Raw genomic sequence first — 24,623 nt, forward strand, 5'->3', positions numbered from 1 at the left:
GTGGGCCAAAGGGCCAGTTTCTGTGCTGCATCTCTAAACTAAACTAAACTCTCTTCACTTTCTGACCACTTTCTTTCCCACTCATCAGGGCCACAAACGTGAGCCTTTCTCCTTTCAGTAACCGTTGCCTGAACAGCAACAGCATTATTATTTGGCACGAATGGATACTTGATGGCTGGCATAGATAAAGTGGACCGAAGGGCTTCTGTCTGTGCTGTAACAACTCTGACAACAGCACAAAGGTAAAGGCAATGGTCACTTGACCTAACACTTGCAACCACCAGCTCAGGGGCTGGCACAAATACCACAGAGAATAAAGTGCACTAATGAACTTCAAACCTCCTATCTCAGGAGCACAGCACTCAATCTTCTGTCTCTGCCTTTTGCTAGTGCTTCTTGCCGTTGCCGACAGACCAGCCTAGAACTGCTGCAGCCCCCGATGAGAAGGCAGAGTCTGAAGCTCGGATTTTTGCGGCGTTCAAATTTAATAATAATAATAATAATAATGCATTACATTTATATAGCGCTTTTCAAACACTCAAAGACGCTTTACAGGGATTTCTAGAACATAGAGAAGTGAATAAATAGACAAATAAGTAAACGAGCAGAAAAAGGAGACAGAAGGTGAGGTGACCTTCAGTGGTTGAAGGCAGTGCTGAACAGGTGAGACTTCAAATTTGACCTCCAAGGCCACCGGTAGCCACCTATCCTGAAAGCCCAACAACCTACTAATAGGGGATCCATTAGTCAGGCAAGTGTATGCAAAGCCAGAAATCAATTAAGACTAGGCTGCTTAGTTGATGGTTGTTCAGTTTTTGCCACAGGTGGATGTATCAAAATGTAGGTGTTACAGTTTATCCAAGAATTTTGACCATTTAAACATTGAGATGATCGTCATCAGAAAGTAAGAGAGAATTTGTGGAATTATTGATTCAAGTTTCAGTATTTGGGCATTGTTGGCAAGAGCAGCATTAATTGCCATCTCTAATTGCCCACAAAGTGGTGCAGATGAACCACCTTTGTAAAGGGCTGTGAGAGCACTACTCTCATAGTGCTTAGGTCAGGATTGAGACATAGAAACATAGAAAATAGGTGCAGGAGGAGACCATTTGTGGCAGAGAATTCCACAAATTCACAACTCTCTGGGTGAAAACTCATCGCAGTTTTAAATGGCCTCCCCTTTATTCTTAGACTGTGGCCTCTGGTTCTGGACTCCCCCCAACATTGGGAACATTTTTCCTGCATCTTGTTTGTCCAGTCCTTTTAGCTCAGTGATGTTGTAGGATTGTCAATAAGAACAGTATGTAGGGCACAGATGTTGTATGCATATTGGAAGGAAACGTACAGATAGAGGTGTTCCTTGGTGGGAGAGATTTACAAGTTTGCAAGCTCACCAGTTATGCTTTGACTGCTCACCCAGGACTCCCTAACATGGGCTCCACCTTCCCCATGCTTCACCTTTGCCTTTTCCTCCTGCTTCAGTTTTACCTCTAGTCTCTTCCTGTGTTTCTGCTACCTGCACCTCTTCCTCCAGCTGTTCTGCTGCTGGTAACGGTGAACAAAGAACGACTACAACACTGTGCAACAGAAACTGTACCACCTGCTCTGCAATGTACAACCAAGCTCCTCAATGGCAATGGATGTGTCATCAGACGATGGAAGCCGCCAGCTCCATTAAGTTACTGCAATTAGCTTGGCTTTCACAATACGTTTGTTTGCCAAGGCATTCATCCCCGTTGATGAAGCCAAACGCACTGTGTTGTCGTGACAACACATAGCACATCTTTTCGGAAATACAACTCTACTTCTGATTTATAAGCAGCTACTCTTGTAAGTATGATGTGCAGATGGATGGAGAACAGCAATGATATCTGTGTCGCTTACGTTCATGACCCAGTTATTAAGTTCAAGGCAGGCTGGCACAGAATACATCCTTTGTGACTGCTTCCTGGATACGAGGCAGTGAACATTCTCATGCAATGAACATGGTAGTGTACCGAATGCTTGCTTGGGAATGGAATCCCTTGCAATCACAGTACCTTTTGAAGTCTGCATACACTCATTATTACCTGGCAGCATCAGGAAGCCATGTATCCTCATGAAGGGTGGTAAATCTGGGGAATTCATTGCCACAGAAGGCTGTGGAGACCAAGTCAATGGATATTTTTAAGGCAGAGATAGATAGATTCTTTTCTAGTACAGGTGTTGGGCTTATGGGGAGAAGGCAAGAGAATAGGGTTAAGATGGAAAGATAGGAGATCTTATCGAAACGTATAAGATTATTAAGGGGTTGGACACGTTAGAGGCAGGAAACATGTTCCCAATGTTGGGGGAGTCCAGAACAAGGGGCCACAGTTTAAGAATAAGGGGTAGGCCATTTAGAACTGAGATGAGGAAAAACTTTTTCAGTCAGAGAGTTGTGAATCTGTGGAATTCTCTGCCTCAGAAGGCAGTGGAGGCCAATTCTCTGAATGCATTCAAGAGAGAGCTAGATAGAGCTCTTAAGGATAGCGGAGTCAGGGGGTATGGGGAGAAGGCAGGAACGGGGTACTGATTGAGAATGATCAGCCATGATCACATTGAATGGCGGTGCTGGCTCGAAGGGCCGAAAGGCCTCCTCCTGCGCCTATTGTCTATTGTCTATAGATCAGCCATGATTGAATGGCAGAGTAGACTTGATGGTCTGAATGGCCTAATTCGGCTCCTATCATTTATGAGTCCACAAGCGTACACTGCCTACAGTCCTCTGCCATGGAATGGCCAGAAGAGTTCCACTCTCATGGAGTACTGAAGGCCCATGACATTCCACTCCTATTTTGACCCATCTACGGCCCCTGTTCTAAGCGAGATGTAAGCTTGAGGAACAACACTTCATCTTCAATCTGTGGTTCAATATTGAATTCTGCAATTTTAATTAATTCAATTTCAAAGTTGGTAATTTGCACTTCTTACGTGTTCCTTTGTTTTCTCTCGCTTAACTTCTCTCATTAACCAGGCAACCAGAAGGCAGCTTATCACCACAGCAACCCTCTATCAAAGATGCTCTTTTTGTTCTCTCCAATCCTCCCCATCTCCTAATTTAAAATATTTTACCCAATTCTGATTTATTTTATTTCTCCTTCCACAGGTGCTGCTCAACCGTTTGAGTGTTTCTAGCATTTTATGTTTTTTTTTAGATTTTCTGGGTTCTGATATCTACTGGAGAACAAGAGACAACCTTTTGGTGCATAAAAAGATATCCAGACATTAGGTTCCAATGGTTAACATGATGTTTATACTCCCCACGAGCCACCTCTCACCTCTACTTCCATCCACTCCTGCCGCAATCTCTACCTTGGAGAGACACAAAAAGCTGGAGTAACTCAGTGGGACAAGCAGCATCTCTGGAGAGAAGGAATGGGTGATGTTTCTGGTTGAGACCAAGAAGGGGCTCGACCCGAAATGTCACCCATTCCTTCTCTCCAGAGATGCTGCCTGTCCCACTGAGTTACTCCAGCTTTATGTGTCTATCTTCGGTGTAAACCAGCATCAGCAGTTCCTTCTTATACAATCTCTACCTTTCTACCTCATGTAAATATTAAGTATCCCCTTAAATGTGTCACGAATGGTGGCAAATTTCACAGTCTTATCACTCCCTGGGTAAAGATATTTTCCCCTTCATTTCCCATTGACTTTAACTGTGATAATATAATATTTCTTAGACTCTCCTGTAAGTTGACACGACTTCACAGGTATCCTATCTAATCCCTCCCTCACAATTTTAAAGACTTGTTCGATCATATCCCAACATCCTACTTCCAAAAGAAAGGAACCCCGGCCTACTCAGTCTTTTCTGATTCCTGCTGTCTTTTAATTCTGGTGGTATCCTTTTAACCTTGTTTGTACCTTCTCCAACTCTATGAGAATTCCCTTCCTTTTAGTGCAAAAAGCACACCATTCCACAGGTATTTATTCACAAAATGCTGGAGTAACTCAGCAGGTCAGGCAGCATCTCAGGAGAGAAGGAATGGGTGACGTTTCGGGTCGAGACCCTTCTTCAGACTTCCACAGGTAGTCAAATCAGGTTTGACATAACTTTTCAGCTGGCTACTGCTGCAGAAGTAAGTGGTCGTACTGAACCAGCACCGCCAGATTTATTTTCCTTATGACTGAAGATGGTCATTCGGCCCATCATGTCCATGCTGGCTCCCAGAACAAACCTATTCCACGGCAATTTCCCTGTAAACTATTCTCTCTCATGTGCCCATTAACTTCACCCAATTCCCTAGCCACCCACCTAAACTAATTTGCAAGGGCCAATAAACCGAGCAACTCTTGCACCTTTAGGATGTGGGAGGAGACTATAGGAGACGTCCATGCAGTCACAGGAGGTGCAAACTCCAAACCGATAACACCAGAAGTTAGGATTGAACCTGGGTCAGTGGAACTCTGAGGCAGCAGCAGCATCTGTCTATTTCGCAGTCCAATGATTGAGGAAATTGGCAGGAAAGGATATCTGTTTCAGTTGTAGATGCCTGAAGTCTAGCCAAAGGGAAAGCATATTAGATGAAGGAAGTGCATCTAACAGCACTGGGACTATCTCACATCTTCTGTAGTTGGTTAATATGTCACTTAAAGATTTGAATCATTGGCCACGATGTTCTGTTCTAGCCTTACGAATAAAGGGATTCTAACTAGTGGTGGCTGCAACTCGTAAAAATAACATAAAGATTGGCAGTATAGAAGTTGGGAGATCAGGAATATAGAAGTTGGGAGGTCATGTTGCAGTTATATAAGGTGTTGGTGAGGCCGGATTTAGAGCATTGTGTTCAGTTCTGGGCACTATGTTGTAGGAAATATGTTGTCAAGCTGTAAAAGGTGCAGAGAAGTTTTAGGAGGATGTTTCTCGGACTCGAGGGCCTGAACTAGAGGGAGAGGTTGAGTAGGCTGGGACTCTATTCCTTGGAGTGCAGAAGGATGAGGGGCGATCTTATAGAGGTGTACAAAATCATGAGAGGAATAGATCGGGTAGACACACAGAGTCTCTTGCCCAGAGTAGGGTAGTTGAGAACCAGAGGACATAGGTTTAGGGAGTAAAGTTTTAATATGAACGGGAGAGGTAACTTTATCACACAGAGGGTGGTAGGTATATGGAAAGAGCTGCCAGAGGAGGTAGTTGAGGCAGGGACTATCGCAACATTTAAAAAACATTTAGAGAGGTACATGAATAGGACAGGTTTAGAGGCATATGGGCCAAATGTGTGGCACGGTGGCGCAGCGGTAGAGTTGCTGCCTTACAGCGAATGCAGTGCCGGAGACTCAGGTTCGATCCTGACTATGGGCGCCGTCTGTACGGAGTTTGTACGTTCTCCCCGTGACCTGCGTGGGTTTTCTCCGAGATCTTCGGTTTCCTCCCACACTCCAAAGACGTACAGGTATGTAGGTTAATTGGCTGGGCAAATGTAAAAATTGTCCCTAGAGGGTGTAGGATAGTGTTAATGTGCGGGGATCACTGGGCGGCGCGGACCCGGTGGGCCAAAGGGCCTGTTTCTGTGCTGTATCTCTAAATCTAAATCTAAAACACAGGCAGGTGGGACTAGTGTAGATTGGACATGTTGGTTGGTGTGGGCAAGTTGGGACTAAGGGTCTGTTTCCACACTGTGTGACCAATAACATTGACAATCGGAGACTGTTTACCCGAGAAGCTTTCAAAATAAACACAAACAGGAGTAGTCCACATTTAACTGTAACCTAACCAAACTCACACTCAAAAATATATCTTTATGAGGAGAAACATAGTTTGCGCTTTCCATTTAAAACAAGTAATCAAATCTTTCTGATTAGAACAGAAGTTAACCCTTCAATGACTGTGTGCTGAATGCAGATTGCTGTGGTGCAGGTGGATTCACTGAGAAAGATGCAGAAATACAGCAGGAGAGGGTAATGTTAACACTTGGTAATGGCATAAATTAAACAACATTGAATTGTCACCAGGGATGTAAAACACTTATACTAAATGTAAAGCATTTATACATTCTGTTTGTCTTGGCCACAAAACTAAAAACATTGTGGCAAATATATACTTGGGTGAAAAAAAAGTATTCATTTAAAATGTCCCATCTATTCTCCCGCTAAGTCAAATGCATAAGCTGCATGAGGTGGCCATCATTAACTGTATCACAAAACGCTTTGGTGTTTCTGATCATCAGGGACTCTTCTGTCTATAGCAGCATTACTATCTTGCCCAGAATATCGACATCCGAATCCTTCACCACCAGTCAATGTTACAAATTTGCTGCAGTTACTGTTTACCAGTTGTTTGGTTACATCTGTAATTACTCTAATACTGGTGGAAGGGAAATGCTGAAAGATAGAACAAACGTCACTGCCTTCAGGTTTGATAGCACTCTTGCTTTAGGTTAACCTTCCCCTTCTCTTCAGCTGGAAACTAACACTTGCACCCCCCCCCCCCCCCCCCCCCCCCCCACTGACTCTTTTGAAACGATCACGTTCCATTTGTTTCCCACATCCATATCCTGGAATTGCAATTGTTTAAACGAGGTAAGAAAGGAAAGTTAATGGTGGAACACCACCCAGATTTGCACATTGGAGATGGAATTTGAACTGATAACAGATTAAGGATATGGCAGCCTGCTGGTTTGTTTTCCACCCTGCCCACTGCCGTAACACACACCAACCACAGGACCGGTCCACAGGCACTAACCTGACCCAGATAAGAGTGGCCAAACAGGTAGAGCCTTCGTAGTCACCAGCAAAACTTGAACATGATCTGGTCCAATATGTTCGATTGACAGTTATTTCAGTTGCCATGTTCTAACAGCCAGTTCCAAGAAGGAGACTCTGTACCACAAATCTAAAAGCTGTTCCGTTTTATCAATGTCGAACCGAAAGATCACCAGTGACTGTCCTGACTCTAATCTGCTGACAGGAGCCAATTATAACAATTGCTGCAGGTCCCTTGCTGCACATGTAACCAAAGAAACTTAACTTGCCCTACTTTGCTTATTTCAATATTAAAATCCTGCTGCTGCTGCACGTAAAGTTCCATTTGTGGGAACAGAAATTCTGGCACAGAATTTGCACAGAAAACTATAGTTGAACTGGAAAATGAAAAGAAGGTTTGAGGTGAGAAGACACAGAATGCTGGCGTCGCTCAGCGGGTCAGGCAGCATCTCTGGAGAGAAGGAATAAGTGACGTTTCAGGTCGAGACCCTTCTTAGGACTCTTCAAACAAAGTTTGAGGTGTATGTTTAAAGAGTTGAAGATCCGGGAGATTTGAAAGTATCTTGGTGGATTTCTAGGGAGTTCTTCTGGACACCCTTGCACAATTAACAAGCTCTGTTTTAAGTAATCCCGTTACTTTTGAATTTATTGTCAACACATTACCCAGGTACGTTAAAAAGTCTTGCACGCTCTGGATGGGTGTCACCTCACTTGATGCTTGGTGATGCACCTTACCAGCTGCATCTCCCTAACAGTGACTAACACAACCCAAGACAGAGTCATTTGCACCTGATGTGTTTCAGAGCCATAGCAGGTCCCAGGTATAAGGTTATCAGCCCCAGGGTGTCAGTCTCACTCAGCCCGACCAGGGCCGTCTTAACGCATGGACCTGATGGGCACTTGCCCGGGGGCCCACGAGCATAGGGGCCCCATGCTGATCTGTGTATGTTAAGTGACTTGCAATAAATAAATACTACTTTAAAAATGTAGGTTCAATAAGTGCTTTTTTCACAACATTTTCGGTCACTAAGTGCTTCTCACAGCGATTTGTAAGTGCTTTTCGCAACAATGTAGCACCCTAAGTCCATCGCTAAGTGCTTTTCGGTAAGTGCTTTTCGCCGGCACGACAGGGGGGTGCTGGTAGGGAAAGGGGGGTGGGGGAGAGTAACGGTGGGGGCCCCAGTACACTGCTTTGCCCGGGGGCCCATAATGCTGTAAAAACGGCCCTGAGCCCGACCATCCTCACTTTGGATTAGCTGATATTACTGGCAGAGTCATCTTACTACAAAGGCAGTTTAGCTTTATTATTGTCACATGTACCGAGATACAATGGAAAGTTTTGTTTTCAATGCTATCCAAACAGATGGATAACAGAACGCTATGGGCAACACAGCGGTAGAGTTGCTGCCTTACAGCGAATGCAGCGTCGGAGACTCAGGTTCGATCCTGACTACGGGCGCCGTCTGTACGGAGTTTGTACGTTCTCCCCGTGACCTGCGTGGGTTTTCTCCGAGATCTTCGGTTTCCTCCCACACTCCAAAGACGTACAGGGATGTAGGTTAATTGACTGGGTAAATGTAAAAATTGTCCCTAGTGTGTGTAGGATAGTGTTAATGTGCGGGGATCGCTGGGCGGCGCGGACTCGCTGGGCCGAAGGGCCTGTTTCCACGCTGTATCTCTAAATCTAAGATCAGATGTAACATACATAGATACAATCAGTTCAAACTTACGTACAATAGATGGGGCAAAGGGGAAGACACAGAGGGCAAAATAAAGTTCTCAGCATTAAAGAGCATCAGTGCCTTAGACAAAGTCCAATGTCCTCAATGGGGTAGAGGTGAATTAAAGAGTACCCAAGCTTATGGAACGCCTGTTCCATAAGCCTGATAATGGAGGGAAAGAAGCTGTTCCCTAGTATGGTGCTTTTTTTCAAGCTTCTGTATCTTCTGCGGGATGGGAACAGGGAGAAGGAGGACTTGGTGATCGACAATAGATCAAATATTATCAAGAAAACATGATCACCTTCTAGAAGCAAGGCTCTGGTATTTGCTGGAAGAAGTTTCAGCTCTACATATTAAGTTCTACTGGAACCTCCACTCTGCTAAAGCAATTGCAACAACAAATCCCATTTAAATCTGCCCAAATTTAAATATATCTGGGGATATTGCAAGAATGTTCCAGTATGTAATTTAACCTTCAAGTCACATTGGCAGATAAACCTTAGGTAAGACATAATACAAGCTATATTGCTTGTATTGTACAATACACAATATTGCAATACAATATTCGCACAAATCCAAAAAAATAATTATTTTAGAAAAGCTCATTCGGTAATATTATATATATTCATCCGTTATCTGATCTTCACAGATCTCCATTGCTTCTCTGGTTCCACTGATTCACATTTTATAAGCTGTGTTTAATTTTCACATTCCTTCTTTTACTACAAACGGTCACTGGCTATGTTCACGGCTGTGCTCACATTCCTCTCACTTTGATTCTAACACATTCCATGTCCCACTGTGCTACCCTTTTAAATTCCCTCTCTAAAGATTTTTTGCCTCAGTACTTTACTTGCCATGATATTTCAGTTTTTAAAATCATTCCCCCCAAATTTGCTCAATGCTTTACAATCTCTCAGTTTATTTCTTCTCCATGGAACATGAAGTCATCTGCAATACAAGGTATAGTTTCACCGACAGAAGAGTTGACCATAGGCAGATATTGATTATAAACTAATAACTAGCACGTGTAGGAAGGAACTGCAGATGCTAGTTTACACGGAAGATAGACACAAAATGCTGGAGTAACTCAGCGGGACAGGCAGCATCTCTGGATGGAAGGAATGAGTAACGTTTCGGGGTGAGATCCTTCCTCAGGCTGCAGACAGTCTGAAGAAGGGTCTCAACCAGAAACGTCCTTTCCTTCTATCCAGAGATGCTGCCTGTCCCGCTTAATAACTAGCGTGTTCAGATTAAGGCCTCCATTGTTTCGTTTAGTTTAGAGATACAGCGCGGAAACAGGCCCTTTTGGCCCACCGGGTCCGGGCCAACCAGCGATCCCCGCACATTAACACCATCCTGGGGTGGGAGCAGCTTTTAGTCCTCATCGTCCACCCTGGGTAGTTCTACAGAGCTGGAAAAATTTGCAGCAAAGCGTCAACTACGGGACTCCGAAGCACCAATTGCAACTTTTGACTGTTGTAGTTGACATACGAAAGAAAGAACACTATCCTAAACCCACTCGGGACAATTTTTACATTTACCAAGTCAATTAACCTACATATCTGTACGACTTTGGAGTGTGGGAGGAAACCGGAGATTTTGGATAAAACCCACGGGGAGAACGTACAAACACTATACAGACAGCACCCGTAGTCGTGATCGAACCCGGGTCTCCGGCGCTGCATTCGCTGTAAGGCAGCAACTCTACCGCTGCGCCACCGTGCCGCCCAATTGCTTAAATTAATGCATCCATTACCAATTCATAATGGACCAAAGCAAAATTATAAAATCATGTCAACATTTCATTTCAAAATATCATTTTCAATGTTATGACGCCTCCCTAATTGAAACAGTTCAAGAACCATTACCTTCCATACATTGGCTCTCAATCAATGCTCATCTTTGTAATCTTCACTCCCAGTCCTTCGATGAATATTTATACAAATCATTTTAAAAGTTATTAATCAATTCAGTGTTAACTGCTTTAACAAAAAGCATATCCAACTGCATCCATTGCTCTACGGAGGAAAACTTAATTTCAAATGTTGCTCAGTGAATATTAATTCTATCTCCAATGAATTCTCAATGGCAGCCGGAGCATTTGAATTCAGTCAATGATTTCCCCAGGAACAGCTTGAGAAGTTTTAACCTTGGCGGGGGTGTTGTGACCTAGAGGGTGCATCAACCATAAACCAGGAAGAACGAGTAAAGCATGTAATGCCAACAGGGTGATTCAATCTTATGCCTCCCATAAAGATTAGGGCAGACTGAGATTGAGGAGGTCCATTGCCAATGTTCCATCACAGACCATTGCACATATTGGAGGAGAAAACCATAAAAGGAAAATAAGGAACAGAATTAATTTTTTTAATGTTTGAAGAAAATACAAATTTACAGCATAAAAAGAAAATATAGGTCTCAGCTATCAATTGATAATTAACAGCTGACATGCTTCCTATTAATCTCAAATTGAGTACACTGGTCAGCCAAGACAACAGGAGGCACAGTGGTAGAGTTGCTGTCTTTCAGCGCCAGAGACCCGGGTTTGATCCTGACAACCGGTGCTGCCTGTACAAAATTTGTCTGTTCTTCCTGTGGCTAGGTGCTCTTTTTTACGTCCAAAGACGTACAGAATTGTGGGTTAATTGGCTTCGGTAAATTGTTAAATTGTCCCCAGTGTGTAGGATAGTGTTAGTGTACGAGGCGATCGCTGGTCGGCATGGACTCGGTAGGCTGGAAGAGCCTGTTTCTGCGCTGTATCTCTGAAGTCCAAAGTCTAATAATGCTCAACTGACGTATTTCTGAGGCTGAGGTGAAATAATTTAAAAGCAATAAAAGCTGACGCAAATTAAAACGATTTTTAAAAATGTAATATATATTTTTCAAAACAAACAATAACAGCGCAGCGGTAGAGTTGCTGCTTTACAGCGAATGCAGCGCCGGAGACTCAGGTTCGATCCTGACTACGGGCGCCGTCTGTACGGAGTTTGTACGTTCTCCCCGTGACCTGCGTGGGTTCTCTCCGAGATCTTCGGTTTCCTCCCACACTCCAAAGACGTACAGGTATGTAGGTTAATTGGCTGGGTAAATGTAAAAAATTGTCCCTAGTGGGTGTAGGATAGTGTTAATGTACGGGGATCTCTGGGCGGCACGGACTTGGAGGGCCGAAAAGGCCTGTTTCCGGCTGTATATATATGATATGATATGATATTTGAAATAGATATAACTTGCACGTCTGATCCCATGTGCTTAGTTTTTGTTCACATCGGGGAATTAATGCTTGAGGTTACTTCCGCTCATCTCATTCAGTACGGACAATGTTAGAGGCATGGTATCTGGAGTTACGTGCATGATTCTTCTTACCAGGCAGCTATAAAGGGAAAGTGACTTTTTCCTTTAAAAAGGAGGAATTTCTTTAGTCAGAGGGTGGAATGTATTGCCACAGAAAGCTGTGGAGGTCTGGTCAATGGTTATTTTTTAAGGTGGAGATTGATAGATTCTTGATTAGTAAGGGTGCCAGGGGTTATGGGGAGAAGGCAGGAGAATGGGGTTGAGAGGGAAAGATAGATCAGCCATGATTGAATGGTGGAGTGGGCTTGATGGGCCGAATGGCCTAATTCTGCACTTACAACTTATGAGCTTATGAACATGACAGGAGCCTGGAAATAGAAAGCAATGAAGATCCAATTATTTCCTTAATGAGTGAGTTCTGTCTTTACGCCCTGGACTGTAACCTGGTGGCAGCACGCTGTGAAATCCATCGCACTCTCAACCCACAGATTTCAACAGAGATAATTGCTTAAGTTCATGTGTGGGTGGAAGGCCAAATCCTCGAGGTTATTGGCCTGCTGTTTATATTTGGTGGAGAGATCCAAAGAGAGAGAAATGGAACTCAAGTCACAGAGATAAATGTTTGATTCCAGTAATGAGAAAAACCAACACATTTTTGTTCCACTCTGCTTTTTATCTGCTCCACAAATATGACTGTAAAATGCCTGGGGCTGCAGAAGGTTCTGTTTAAATATTTCTTTTTCTTCCATTTACTAGAAATGCTTGAGACATTTGGTGAAATCTATCCGCGGCACGGTAGCGCAGCGGTAGAGTTGCTGCTTTACAGCGAATGCAGCGCCGGAGACTCAGGTTCGATCCTGACTACGGGTGCTGCACTGTAAGGAGTTTGTACGTTCTCCCCGTGACCTGCGTGGGTTTACTCTGAGATCTTCGGTTTCCTCCCACACTCCAAAGACGTACAGGTATGTAGGTTAATTGGTTGGGTAAATGTAAAAAATTGTCCCTAGTGGGTGTAGGATAGTGTTAATGTACGGGGATCACTGGGCGGCACGGACTTGGAGGGCCGAAAAGGCCTGTTTCCGGCTGTATATATATGATATGATATCCACACTGTGTTGGATATTTTGATTATTCACCAACTATTTAATAGCTGGAGCACTTGAATGCGTGTCTCCTGTCCCCGCTGGAGACTTCTCTCCATTTCACTCGTTCTAATGATTATTGTGGTTTTTTTCCAATATTCGCCAACGAAATATTGGGATTTTTTTCCAATATTCGCCAACGAAACATCTCGTTGGTTGCTGCCGCACGGCCAAACTCAGAAGACCCAGCGGCCTGTAGGAGGTAGCTGCCAAGTCGGCCCCTGTTTGTCCCCTGAAGACCAGAGAGCCAGAGAGGAGCCGGCCAGCAACGACGGCCCTGAGGAGCAAGGCCGGAAGGAAAGTGAACTGGGACCTTGCTTTCCATGCCCCCCAAGGTCGGCTCTGGGAGGTGCCGACCAAGGTGGATGGGATGAGGTGAAGGATGTCAGTTCACTGGACAATCCAGATGAAGGCAACTGACGGAAGCCCTGCAGCAGCCTGGAGCTCACCTGGATTGTCGCCACTCCATAAGATCTAGAGCACGGACCAGACTATACTTTGCCAATGCGCCAAAACCTGGCGACTCTTGCAAGCGGTCTCAGTGGACTATTTCTTTACACTTTGCTAATCGGGGATTGTGCTTCGGCAAGGCAAGACTTTATTGAACTGTAGGCACAAGAATAATCTCACTGCGCACTTGCACATGTGACAAAAAGGCTCCATTGACCATTGAGTTTGGCTATTAGCTTTGAATGTGCATGGCTTCACAATTAATACTCATCTTTTCTCTTCAGCCCTCTGCAGCAACAACAAAACGTTTGGGACCCAGTCTCTAACAGGGACGAGACTCCCAACAAATTTGTTTTTTATATATTATAAGTGGATTCTGATTGATTTAAGTGACGTTGGCAGTGTGTGAAGGCAACAGCATGGGGCAAGCACTGGTTAACGTGGCAAAGGACTGCAGAAGCACAAAATCATTTAAAAATTGAACCGTTCTTCACACGTTTGCTGATGGATAAAGCATTTCAAAGATGCAGTACAAAGAGAAAAATAATCTAACGCACAAAACTCAACAGGTGACTTACAAGTATATTTTTGTAATTCAATGGCAAATCACTGCAGTAATCACTGCAGTAATACCACAACGACTAGTACAATTTCTCATTATTCCCCCATTCCAATAAAAAAAGATTGCACTCAATGCTTGCTCCCTGCTCTATGGGTTTTGTATGATTCCTAAATGAGGATGCAATGCTTTAGAACCTCCAAAGTAACTTTGAAACTGCTTCGGGGTTTATTGAATGGTTATAATCTCAGGCAATTTCCTGATGTCTTGACACAATTCACCACCACGACTCTAACAAACACATCGACTTAAAGGAAAACTTGAAAGATTTGTGTGATTCAGCAATGACACTTTCATCAGAGAGGAAGGAGCATGTTTTAAAACTAATTGAAGGTAAAGGTTCTTCGTGTCAGATGGCACCAAAATCACTTTGTGTGTTAAACACCTCGGGCTCACTGAGCTCACTTCCTTTGCCAACTAATTATCTCATGTTACAAACCATAGTCTCAACATTTTCTGTTAATCTCATGATTTATAACTGGACAGATGTCACAGAACTATTCTTTACTGTTGCCTTACATCCACTTACAAACGGAAGTAAAAGGTCAGGAACAAATATTCCTAGAATCATGTTCTCCATTTTAAAGCGTTTTTTCGAGATATTTCCATGGTAACTATCTTACTTAAAAATGACATTCGGTTGCAACAGCAATAATAATTTATACTGCTGAACACAATATCTTTTTGTGCGACAAATCTAAACAACTTGTCACCTTCAAATGGGTTTAGCAGCTCTCAATTAGTTGTGTGCGGTGAGTGGAATTTGAATGAACTTGCAGTTCCTTTGATCCATCAATGATCACTCTCCTTCAAGCTTTGCAGACTGTAGCAATGCGGGGAGATCTGTGAAGCTACGCGATGTCAAGCCTTGCGATGAAACTCGAAACAAAAACAAAAAAAATCTTACTTGCTGCTGAACACTTTCAGTTATAAATGTGCATCACAAGTATGCATCAGCTTTCCCCCAGAACTCGGGAACATCTTCAAATAACTTTCTACACAAAGTATTGAATGCACCAAATTAGCAATGGCTTAAATGATTACATCATTTTTGATTCCACGAGCTGGGTTCACCGAACTATTTCCCTCATGCTCCCATCCCATTCCTTTTTCACAAGTTCACAGGTTATAGGAGTAGAATTAGGCCATTCGGCCCATCGAGTCAACTCCGCCATTCAATCATGGCTGATCTCTGCCTCCTAATCCCATTTTCCTGCCTTCTCCCCATAACCCTTGACACCCGTTCTAATCAAGATTCTAATCAAGAATCTCAGACACCTCCTCCTACTTATCCTTGGACCATGACCCCACCGACGAGCACTAGACCTTAATATCACACACCATTTCTGATTTTATTACTTCCAGCTCTCTGCCCTCTAAAGCCTCCAACCCTTACCATCCCCCATCCCCCACCCCCGCACAGCCTGATTTTATCTTCACAAGATCCACAAACAGTACTGTCCTGCCAGACCCATCGTTTTTGCTTGCTCATGTCCCACCAAATTAATTTCCACATACCCCGACTCCATCCGATCCCCTCTAAAAAAAAAAGGGTCTCGACACGAAACGTCACCCATTCCTTCTCTCCATAGATGCTGCCTGTCCTGCTGAGTTTAATGTGGAAGCTTATTTTTCACGCATTTATTTTTCGGGATCTAGACTTCACAGGTAAAAGGCCAGCATTTCACATCTATCCCGAACTGACCTTGAGGCAGTGGTGGTGAGCTGCTTTGTTGAACTGTTGCAGCCCTGTAGTCCCTCGGGTACCAATACTCCCACCGTGCTGGGGGGAAGGGAGTTCAAGGATTTAGACAGCAAAAATGAAGAAATGGCAACATATTTCCAAGGCAGATTGGCATCCCTGCTGCGAAGCTATGGGTTCGAGAGGAACTATCAGAGTCACTGAGGGGAATGACAGTAGTGTACTTTCTAGATGGCACACTCTGCTGCCATGGTATAGCACTGATGAAGGGAGTTATAAATCTGTGGAATTCTCTGCCTCAGAAGGCAGTGGAGGCCAATTCTCTGGATGCTTTCAAGAGCTGGATAGAGCTCTTAATGATAGTGGAGTCAGGGGATATGGGGAGAGGGCAGGAACGGGGTACTGATTGTGGATGATCAGCCATGATCACATTGAATGGCGGTGCTGGCTCGAAGGGCCGAGTGGCCTACTCCTGTCTATTGACTTAATGTGCAATATGGTGAATATGGTCCTATTAAAGTAGAGAAAAAGAACTTTCCAAAAAAAAGGAGAAGGGGAGTTAAAATAATTATTAACCGGGGGATGCTGGGGGCCTAGAGGACTATGCACAAGTGTTTGGCAAAACGGGCACCTAGTCTACGCTTGGTTTCACCGATGTAAAGAAGGCCACATCGGATACACCGGATGTAGTAGATGGTAGAAAGAGGGTTATTGATGAAGCAGATGTAGATGACATCATTATTTTTAAATAGCATAGCTCCGATTATGTAAAATAATGGAAAGTTTAGCAGCACACCGAATAATTTTCTCTGTAGACATCTCCATTGATTCCAGCTATCATAATCGTCGGACATACTGATATTAAAATATTGTAACATATATCTCCAAACATATATGCTCACTGAAAAAGGTGATAAAAAGCATGAATAATGATGGCAACATTTGAAAGCAAAAGCTCAACTAAAGTTATAAAAATAGCTAACGCCATATAATTTATTTGTTTGGCACTATAACACATTTGCCGTGCTGGTTTAAAACATCACAGAGCCATGATTCAACATGGTATATTGTAAGTCATTGTCCACGTGTTGCTGTGAATCCTTTCTAAGAATACAGCATGATCCATTAGGAACTAGCAAGTATGGCTAGTTTTGTCAGTTAATAGGCATCTGAAAACAGCCCCCAGTGTGGATGCGAAAGTGTGATAACATAGAACTAGTGAGAATGGGTGATCAGCGATCAGTGTGGACTGAACAGTCTGTATCCCTGCTGTATCGCTAAACTCGACTAAAGTATTGAGGAATTATTAAATAATGTAAGAGGAAATACCTCCATCTATACAGATATGATATTTCATTCAACACGTGGAATTTTCCTGGTCATAGTCATAGAGAGATACAGTGTGGAAACAGGCCCTTCGGCCCAACTTGTCCACACCGGCCAACATGACCCCGCTACACTAGTCCCACTTGCCTGCGCTTGGTCCATATCTCTCCAAACTTGTCCTATCCATGTACCTGTCTAACTGTTTCTTAAACGGTGGGATAGTCCCAGCCTCAACTACCTCCTCTGGCACCTTGTTCTATACACCCACCACCCTTTGTGTGAAAAAGATACCCCTCAGGTTCCTATTAAATCTTTTCCTCTTCACCTTGAACCTATATCCTCTGGTCCTCGATTCCTCTACTCTGGGCAAGAGATTCTGTGCATCTACCCAATCTATTCCTTTCATGATTTGATACACCTTTGTAAGATCACCCCTCATCCTCCTGCGCTCCAAGTAATAGAGACCCAGCCTGCTCAACCTCTCCCTGTAGCTCAGACTCTCTAATCCTGGCAACATCCTCGCAAATCTTCTCTGAGCCCTTTCAACCGTGACAATATCTTTCCTATAACATGGTGCACAGAACTGAATGCAAATGCGGTCTCACCAACATCTTATACAACTGCAACGTGACCTCCCAACTTCTTTACTCAATACTCTGACTGATGAAGGTCAATGTGCAAAAGCCTCTTTGACCACCGTATCTACCTGCGACTCGACCTTCAAGGAACCATGCACCTGCACCCCTAGATCCCTTTGCTCTACAACACTCCCCAGAGGCCTACCATTTACTATGTAGGTCCTGCCCTTGCTAGACATCCCAAAATGCAACTCACATTTCTCTTTATTAAATTCTTTCAAACATTCCTCAGCCAACCTGGTCAATCGATCAAGATCCTGCTGCAATCTTTCACAACCATCTTCACTATCTGCAAATCCACCCACTTTTGTATCATCAGCAAACTTGCTCATCTTGCCCTGTCTGTTCTCATCCAAATCATTGATGTAGATGACAAACAGTAACAGTTCCAGCACTGAACCCTGAGGCACATCACTCGTCACAGGCCTCTAGTCTGAGAAGCATCCTTCCACCATCACCCTCTGCTTCCTTCCATGGAGCCAATTTGCTATCCATTCAGCTATCTCTGCTTGGATCCCATGCAATCTAATCTTCCAGAGCAGCCTACCATGTGGAATCTTGTCGACTGGTGACTTGGTAAAATTTATTTATCAGGCAACATCACAAATGCAAACCCTGTTTGGTGATGCCATTGCTAGTAACGATTTTTCACTTTTTAACCAATTAAATAGATTGCAAATGGCCATTGCATCTGCACTTTTAGCATCTGCTGAGTCCAACTCAGACCCAAGAGTGAGTAATAGGCTATTAATACTACCGATCTTACTGTGGGAAAAGAAAGAATAAAAATGTTGACATTTAATCGATTCCACTTAAATGGCTGTTCTTATCTGCCAGCATTACAAACCCATACATTTGCATGGCATTCTATTGTTTATCACTAAAGCCTATCATCAATTCCATTGAAGCAGCACATACAGAAAATGTCCTGAAGTACAGAAATATCATAGTTATATCATAAAATTGGTGTCAGAGTGTGCAGCGTTTTGTCAGCGGAATGCAGGATAATCTTAAGTGCACCCATTTTAAACTCCTAACATGAAGAAAAACGGCACAAATCAGTGCTGTCAACTGTCAGGGTTCAAGAGGGAAAAATAGATCAGCCATGATTGAATGGCATAGTAGACTCAGAAGGCCTAATTCTGTTCCCGTGGCATATGGTTTAGTTTAGTTTAGAGATACAGCACAGAAACAGGGCCTTCAGCCTGCCGAGACTGCGGTGACCAGCGATTCCCACACACCGCCACTATCGTACACACTAGGGACAGTTTCACTATTTTTACCAAAGCCAACTAATCTTGAAATCCTTTGGAGTGTGGGAGGAAACCGGAAGCACCCGGAGAAAACCCACACGATCACAGGGAGAACGCATAAACTTCATAAAGACAGCGTCCGTAGTCAGGATTGAACTCGGGTCTCTGGTGCTGTGTTACTTGCCTGCTTTCCAATGAGATAGTGATCGACTTCAGGAAGCGAACCAGTACACATACCCTGGTTTGCATTGACAGCGTCAAAGTAGAGATGGTTGAAAGCTTCAAGTTCCAACGGAGTATATATCACCAACACCTTATCCTGGGCCACCCAGATTGAGGCAATGGCCAAGAAAGCACACCTAACTTCCTTAGGAGGCTTAATAAGTTTGGCATTTCCCCAACAACTCTCACCCCAACTTCTACAGAAAGCATTTTATCGGGATGCATCACAGCCTGGTGTGGGAACTGCTCCACCCAAGACCGCAAAAAATTGCAGACAATTGTGGGCGCAGCCCAGACCATCACACAAACCAACCTGCCTTCCATTGATTCCATTTACACCTCATGTCACCTCAGCAAGGCCACTGACATAATCAAGGACGAGTCGCACCCTGGCCACCCCCTCTTCTCCCCTCTCCCATCGGGCAAAAGGCATAAAGTGTGAAACCGTACACCACCAGCTTCGGCAACAGTTTCTTCCCAGCTGTTATCAGGTAACAGAATCCTACCAACATCTAGAGAGCAGTCCCAAACTACTATCTACGTCTTTGGAGACCCTCAGACTAACTTTGATCAGACCTTACAGGCTTTATCTTGCACTTGGCGTTATTCACGTTATTTCCTTTATCATGTATCTGTACACTGTGGACGGCTCGATTGTAATCATGTGTTGTCTTTCCGCTGACTGGTTAGCATGCAACAAAAGCTTTTCACTGTACCTCAGTGCATGTGACAATAAACTAGACTCAAACCCTTTATTTCATGCTTTGCTCCAAGGAAACTATGGACGTTGTTACCAAAATCAATGATCTAATGCTTGATGCCATATATCGCTCAATGCCGTAATACATTAAAAAAAACATTGAACTACCTGATAGAGTTAATAGAACAGAGTATTGAAGATGAACTCAAAATGATTTCAGGATAATGGAATAGTTTTGGCATTCAGTTGACAGCTTTTAATCCACAGGAGCTCGGTTATTTTGATCTATCACAGCACTTGCACGATGATAAAATGTCTTTACTCAGATTTTCAGATATTCAATATCCTCTGGGAATAAAGCAGCAAAGAGGAACCAAGGCAACATTCTCGTTAGCTTCTTCACGGACAACTACAGTTCCTATTCTATATTAGCCAGAAAAATGGCCAAAGCACAGTGTCGGAACAACTTGGTTCAAAAAAAGAAATTAACGTGCTCTCCAGTCACTGAGGGTCTACAAACTAACTGTATTAATAAGAATAATACATGTCTCGATGAAAACTCGCACAACAGAAGTTCAGTCACAAACAAGATAACAAACGAAGGTTTTAGTATATAGATAACACATAAATCAGCTCTGACACGTTTTAGGAATTATTCTGACGTCCACCAAAAAACCTAATGCCTGGCTGACTTACTGTCAGTTTAGTTACACAGGGAAAACCAAGTATTGTATTCCAAATTCAGGCAAATGGGACCAGCGCAATATGCCACTTAGGTCAGCATCGGCAAGGTGGACCAAAGGGCCAGTTTCTGTGTGGTGTAGCCCGATGACTCTGATTCGATTGGTCCTATTGCCAGATGCTTAACAGGGAAAGAAAGAACAAAAGACATTTCAACGTTTCCAGACATTCAGTCATTTTCAGGATCCAATTGATTCTGCTAATCATTTAATCTGATTTGAGTTTGAGGTAATTCCACGTTTAACAAGAAAAACATTTGTTTAATGCAGGCCAGTAATCCTCAAAGGGTGAGATGATGCTTTAATTTAAATCTTGCTTGTGTTTATGCAGCTGGTTATTCTTTCCCAGCTATTTGTTCCTGGCTCTCAGACTACAATGACCTTTTAAAAAATATCTGAATCAAATTTAAAAAATCAGATCAATTGACTCATCTACATCTGTTAATTTGACTGTGCAACAATCCATTATTCCAGTCCAATGCTTCTTTTGTGATGGTACGCGGTAGTATAGAGAACCAGCTCCCCTAATTTTAAAAAATAATAATTTTTAACCTATTGATTTAGACATTTGAGATACCCAACTTCATAAATCATTTTTCATAAATCATTTTTCACCCGGTAAGCGGTTGTAATCTAGAACACACTGCCTGGGAAGATGATAGAGACAGAAACTCGCACAACTTTTAAGATGCATTAGGGCCGGCACAGTGGCACAGCAGTAGAGTTCCTGCCTTACAGTGTCAGAGACCCGGGTTCAATCCTGACTCCGGGTGTTGTCTGTACGGAGTCTGTACGTTCTCCCTGTGACCGACCGCATGGGTTTTCTCCAGTATCCAACCCCGCCCCAAAGACGTACAGGTTTGTAGTACAATTGGCTTCTGTAAATTGTAAATTGTTCCTAGCGTGTAGGATAGTGCTAGTGTACGGGGTGATTGTTGGACAGTGTAGCCTCGGTGGGTCGAAGGCTCCGTTTCCATGCTATATCTCTCTCTAAAATTATCTAGAATGGTACTTATCGCCAATCCACAGTCACCTACCGACAGGGTTGCCAACCTCCTCACTCCCAAATAAGGGACAAAGGGCAACATCACCGCCCCGCGCCCCACGTGACATCACCTAGCCAGCGGCCATGTGCTCCTTCTCCATCATTGGCAGCTGCCCGAGCCGGGAGGCGGGTTGCTACACAACCTCCATTAGGCAGCGCCCGGGCCTACACTGCCCGGGACTACAGCGGCCCCTAGGCTATAGTGTCCGGGCCTACAACTCTGTCTGGGCCTATAGCGCTGTCCGGGCCTACAGCGCTGTCCGGGCCTACACTGTCCGGGACTACAGCGGCCCCTGGGCTATAGTGTCCGGGCCTACAACGCTGTCCGGGCCTACAGCGCTGTCCGGGCCTACACTGTCCGGGACTACAGCGGCTCCTGGGCTATAGTGTCCGGGCCTACAGCGCTGTCCGGGCCTACACTGTCCGGGACTACAGCGGCCCCTGGGCTATAGTGTCCGGGCCTACAGCGCTGTCCGGGCCTACACTGTCCGGGACTACAGCGGCCCCTGGGCTATAGTGTCCGGGCCTACAGCGCTGTCCGGGCCTAATACGGGGCAAGGACGGTCCCGTATGGGACAAACCAATTTAGCCCAAAATACGGGATGTCCCGGCTAATGCGGGCCAGTTGGCAACCCTACCTATAGACCATTTGGTAATAAATGGGATCTGTATAGATAGGTACTGTGCTGTATGACTCTATGACTCCCTCTCAACAGCTGCCCACGGGCTATAGTGTCCGGGACAACTTTGGAAAGGCAAACCTAGTGCAAAATAGGTAGAATATAAAACAGCAACTGACCAAACCACAAATGCAGTTGAATTAAATAATTTCTATTTTTACTTCATGGAGAGATCTTAATTTGTGATCATATTTTTTACATTTACAACGTTACTCCATCACACTTTTTTAGTGTTTTGACTGGACATTTGACTGTGCATGACGTTGAATATCAAAGGATCATGGAATGGAGAAGAACCTACTATAGGATTTGGATGAAAAGTGACAGAAATATGAGGTTCAAAATAACCAAACTGTGCTTAGAAAGCAAATCTCTATCAACACTTCTCCTGTAGTGAAGAATATTTGATGCATCAGCGGGTGGGAGTAAACCAGTTTAAAAAAAAATTGGTTTAATATTTTCTATTCGGAAAATAAAAACACTATAAAGACATATTTTCTCAATCTGGTAAGAATAATGGGCATCTTTTTTATCAATTTTCATCCATAAGGAATGTGAAGATAGTTTGCTGGGAGTGTAGAGGGAACCAGCTAACTGGTACAGATGAAGAAAGCAATTAAAATAAGTTAAATGAAATATTTATAAATCGCCGAAGGCAGTGGAGAAGTTGCTGGAGAACATAAAGAGTAACCATCAAATCCATATTTTAGCAGTAATCTGAATTCTCCTTAGCTCGAGAAAGTTTCCAAAATATGAATGATTTAAACTTCAGGGAGTTAAATGTTGGTAACAAAGACGACTGCGATAGAAAATGAAATCAAGTTGATTAGTCACAAAATGACAGAAATGACTTTCAGATTATTTCTGAAGGCTTAACAGCATAAATTGAGATATTCAATTAAATGGAGAGAAAAGTAACACGCACTCAACTGTTCAGAATCAGGGATCACGACAGCATTCTCAAGGGACAATTCCCTAGCTACTGGAAGCAAAGTGCTGGAGGAACTGAGCGGGACAGGCAGCATCTGTGGAGGGAGGGGACAGACATTTCAGGTCAGGATACTTCTTCAATACTGAAATGGTGCCTCCAACCCCTTACAATTCCTACCTCTCACTTCTGTCTAGGGTAACCACTCCCCTTCTGTGGGTGATTGAATTAACATTTTGTTCAAGATGGCCGCGCCGTTGTGTTTGGCTGCCTGCCACTGTATGTTTCTTTTTTTTCCTGGTCAGATGTGCAGCACTTTGGTCAACGTGGGTTGTTTTTAAATGTGCTATACAAATAAATTGACTTGACTTGACTTGACTTCTGACAGCACTTTCCCATGTATTCGCACAAGAGTTAATACCTGGCCTTTTACTCTTTCCCACTTGGCAGGAACCGTATGTCCCTTCCTACAGTGCAGCAATTTACTTGTATTTCTACTAATTTAGTGTACTGCATTGAATATGGCCCCATCTACTTTGGAGAAACCAAACAAGACTTGGGTCAACACCTCCATTCAATTTGTCAAGGTCATCCTGTTATCTTACCTCTCCATCCCACTCCCACTCTGCCCTCTCTCTCTCTCTCTTTTCCTCTGACATTCTTCCAACAAAGCTCGAGCTCAGTTCAAGGAACAGCACCTCATCTTCAGGCAAAACATAAAAGTGTTGGAGGGACTCAACGGGTCAGGCAGTATCTTTGTCGGCTATGGACCTTTTGGCTCAGCACCCTTCTTCAGACTGTCCATTCCCTCCGCAAATGTTTTGCTCGAGATTCCAGCATCTGCAGTTCCTGGTGTCTCCATCTCATTCTCAATCTGGGCATTTGCAACGCTTTGGATTCAGTGTTAAATTCAACAATTCATGTGATCAGTCTTTCTAGTTTGGGTCAGGACTGGCCAATTCATAAGCAAAATATTTCACCTGCAACATCAACTCAGCTTTTCCCGCTCCACAGATTTTGCCAAATCCGCTGGCTATCTCCAGCATTCCTTTAAACTTTAAGGATACAACGCGGAAACAGGCTATTCGGCCCACTGAGTCCGTGCTGACCAGCGATCCCCGCACACCAACACTATCCTACACACACTAGGGACAATTTACAATGTTACCGAATCCAATTAACCTACAAACCTGCACGACTTTAGCATGTGGGGGGAAACCAGAGCTCCCGGAGAAAGCCCGTGTTGTCACAGGAAGAAGGTACAAACTCCATACAGACAGCACCCATCGTCAGGATCAAACCCGGGTCACTGGAGCTGGAGGGCAGCAACTCTAAAGCTGTGCCACTGTGCCATCCCGTCTCTTGTGTTTCAGAATTCCAACAACCGATGTGTTCAGCATGGTAGACACAAAATGCTGGAGTAACTCAGCGGGTCAGGCA

At 43.8% G+C, this 24,623-nt stretch overlaps 1 protein-coding gene across 16 annotated transcripts in view; it reads right to left on the reverse strand.

Annotated features, from left to right (window-relative positions):
- The window catches only part of LOC144606790 (disks large-associated protein 2-like), a 583,035-nt gene that overhangs the window by 421,060 nt on the left and 137,352 nt on the right, over positions 1-24,623 (reverse strand). For 3 of the 16 annotated variants that reach the window (XM_078423155.1, XM_078423157.1, XM_078423150.1), the window contains one exon: positions 15,655-15,732. The exons of the other annotated variants lie outside the window; for them this stretch is intronic. The gene's annotated coding sequence lies outside the window, so the exon portion shown is untranslated. The remainder of the gene's footprint in view (positions 1-15,654; positions 15,733-24,623) is intronic. 16 annotated transcript variants of the gene reach the window in all.

Source organism: Rhinoraja longicauda, chromosome 27, assembly GCF_053455715.1.
Source record: "Rhinoraja longicauda isolate Sanriku21f chromosome 27, sRhiLon1.1, whole genome shotgun sequence".
Taxonomy (NCBI): Eukaryota; Metazoa; Chordata; class Chondrichthyes; order Rajiformes; family Arhynchobatidae; genus Rhinoraja; species Rhinoraja longicauda.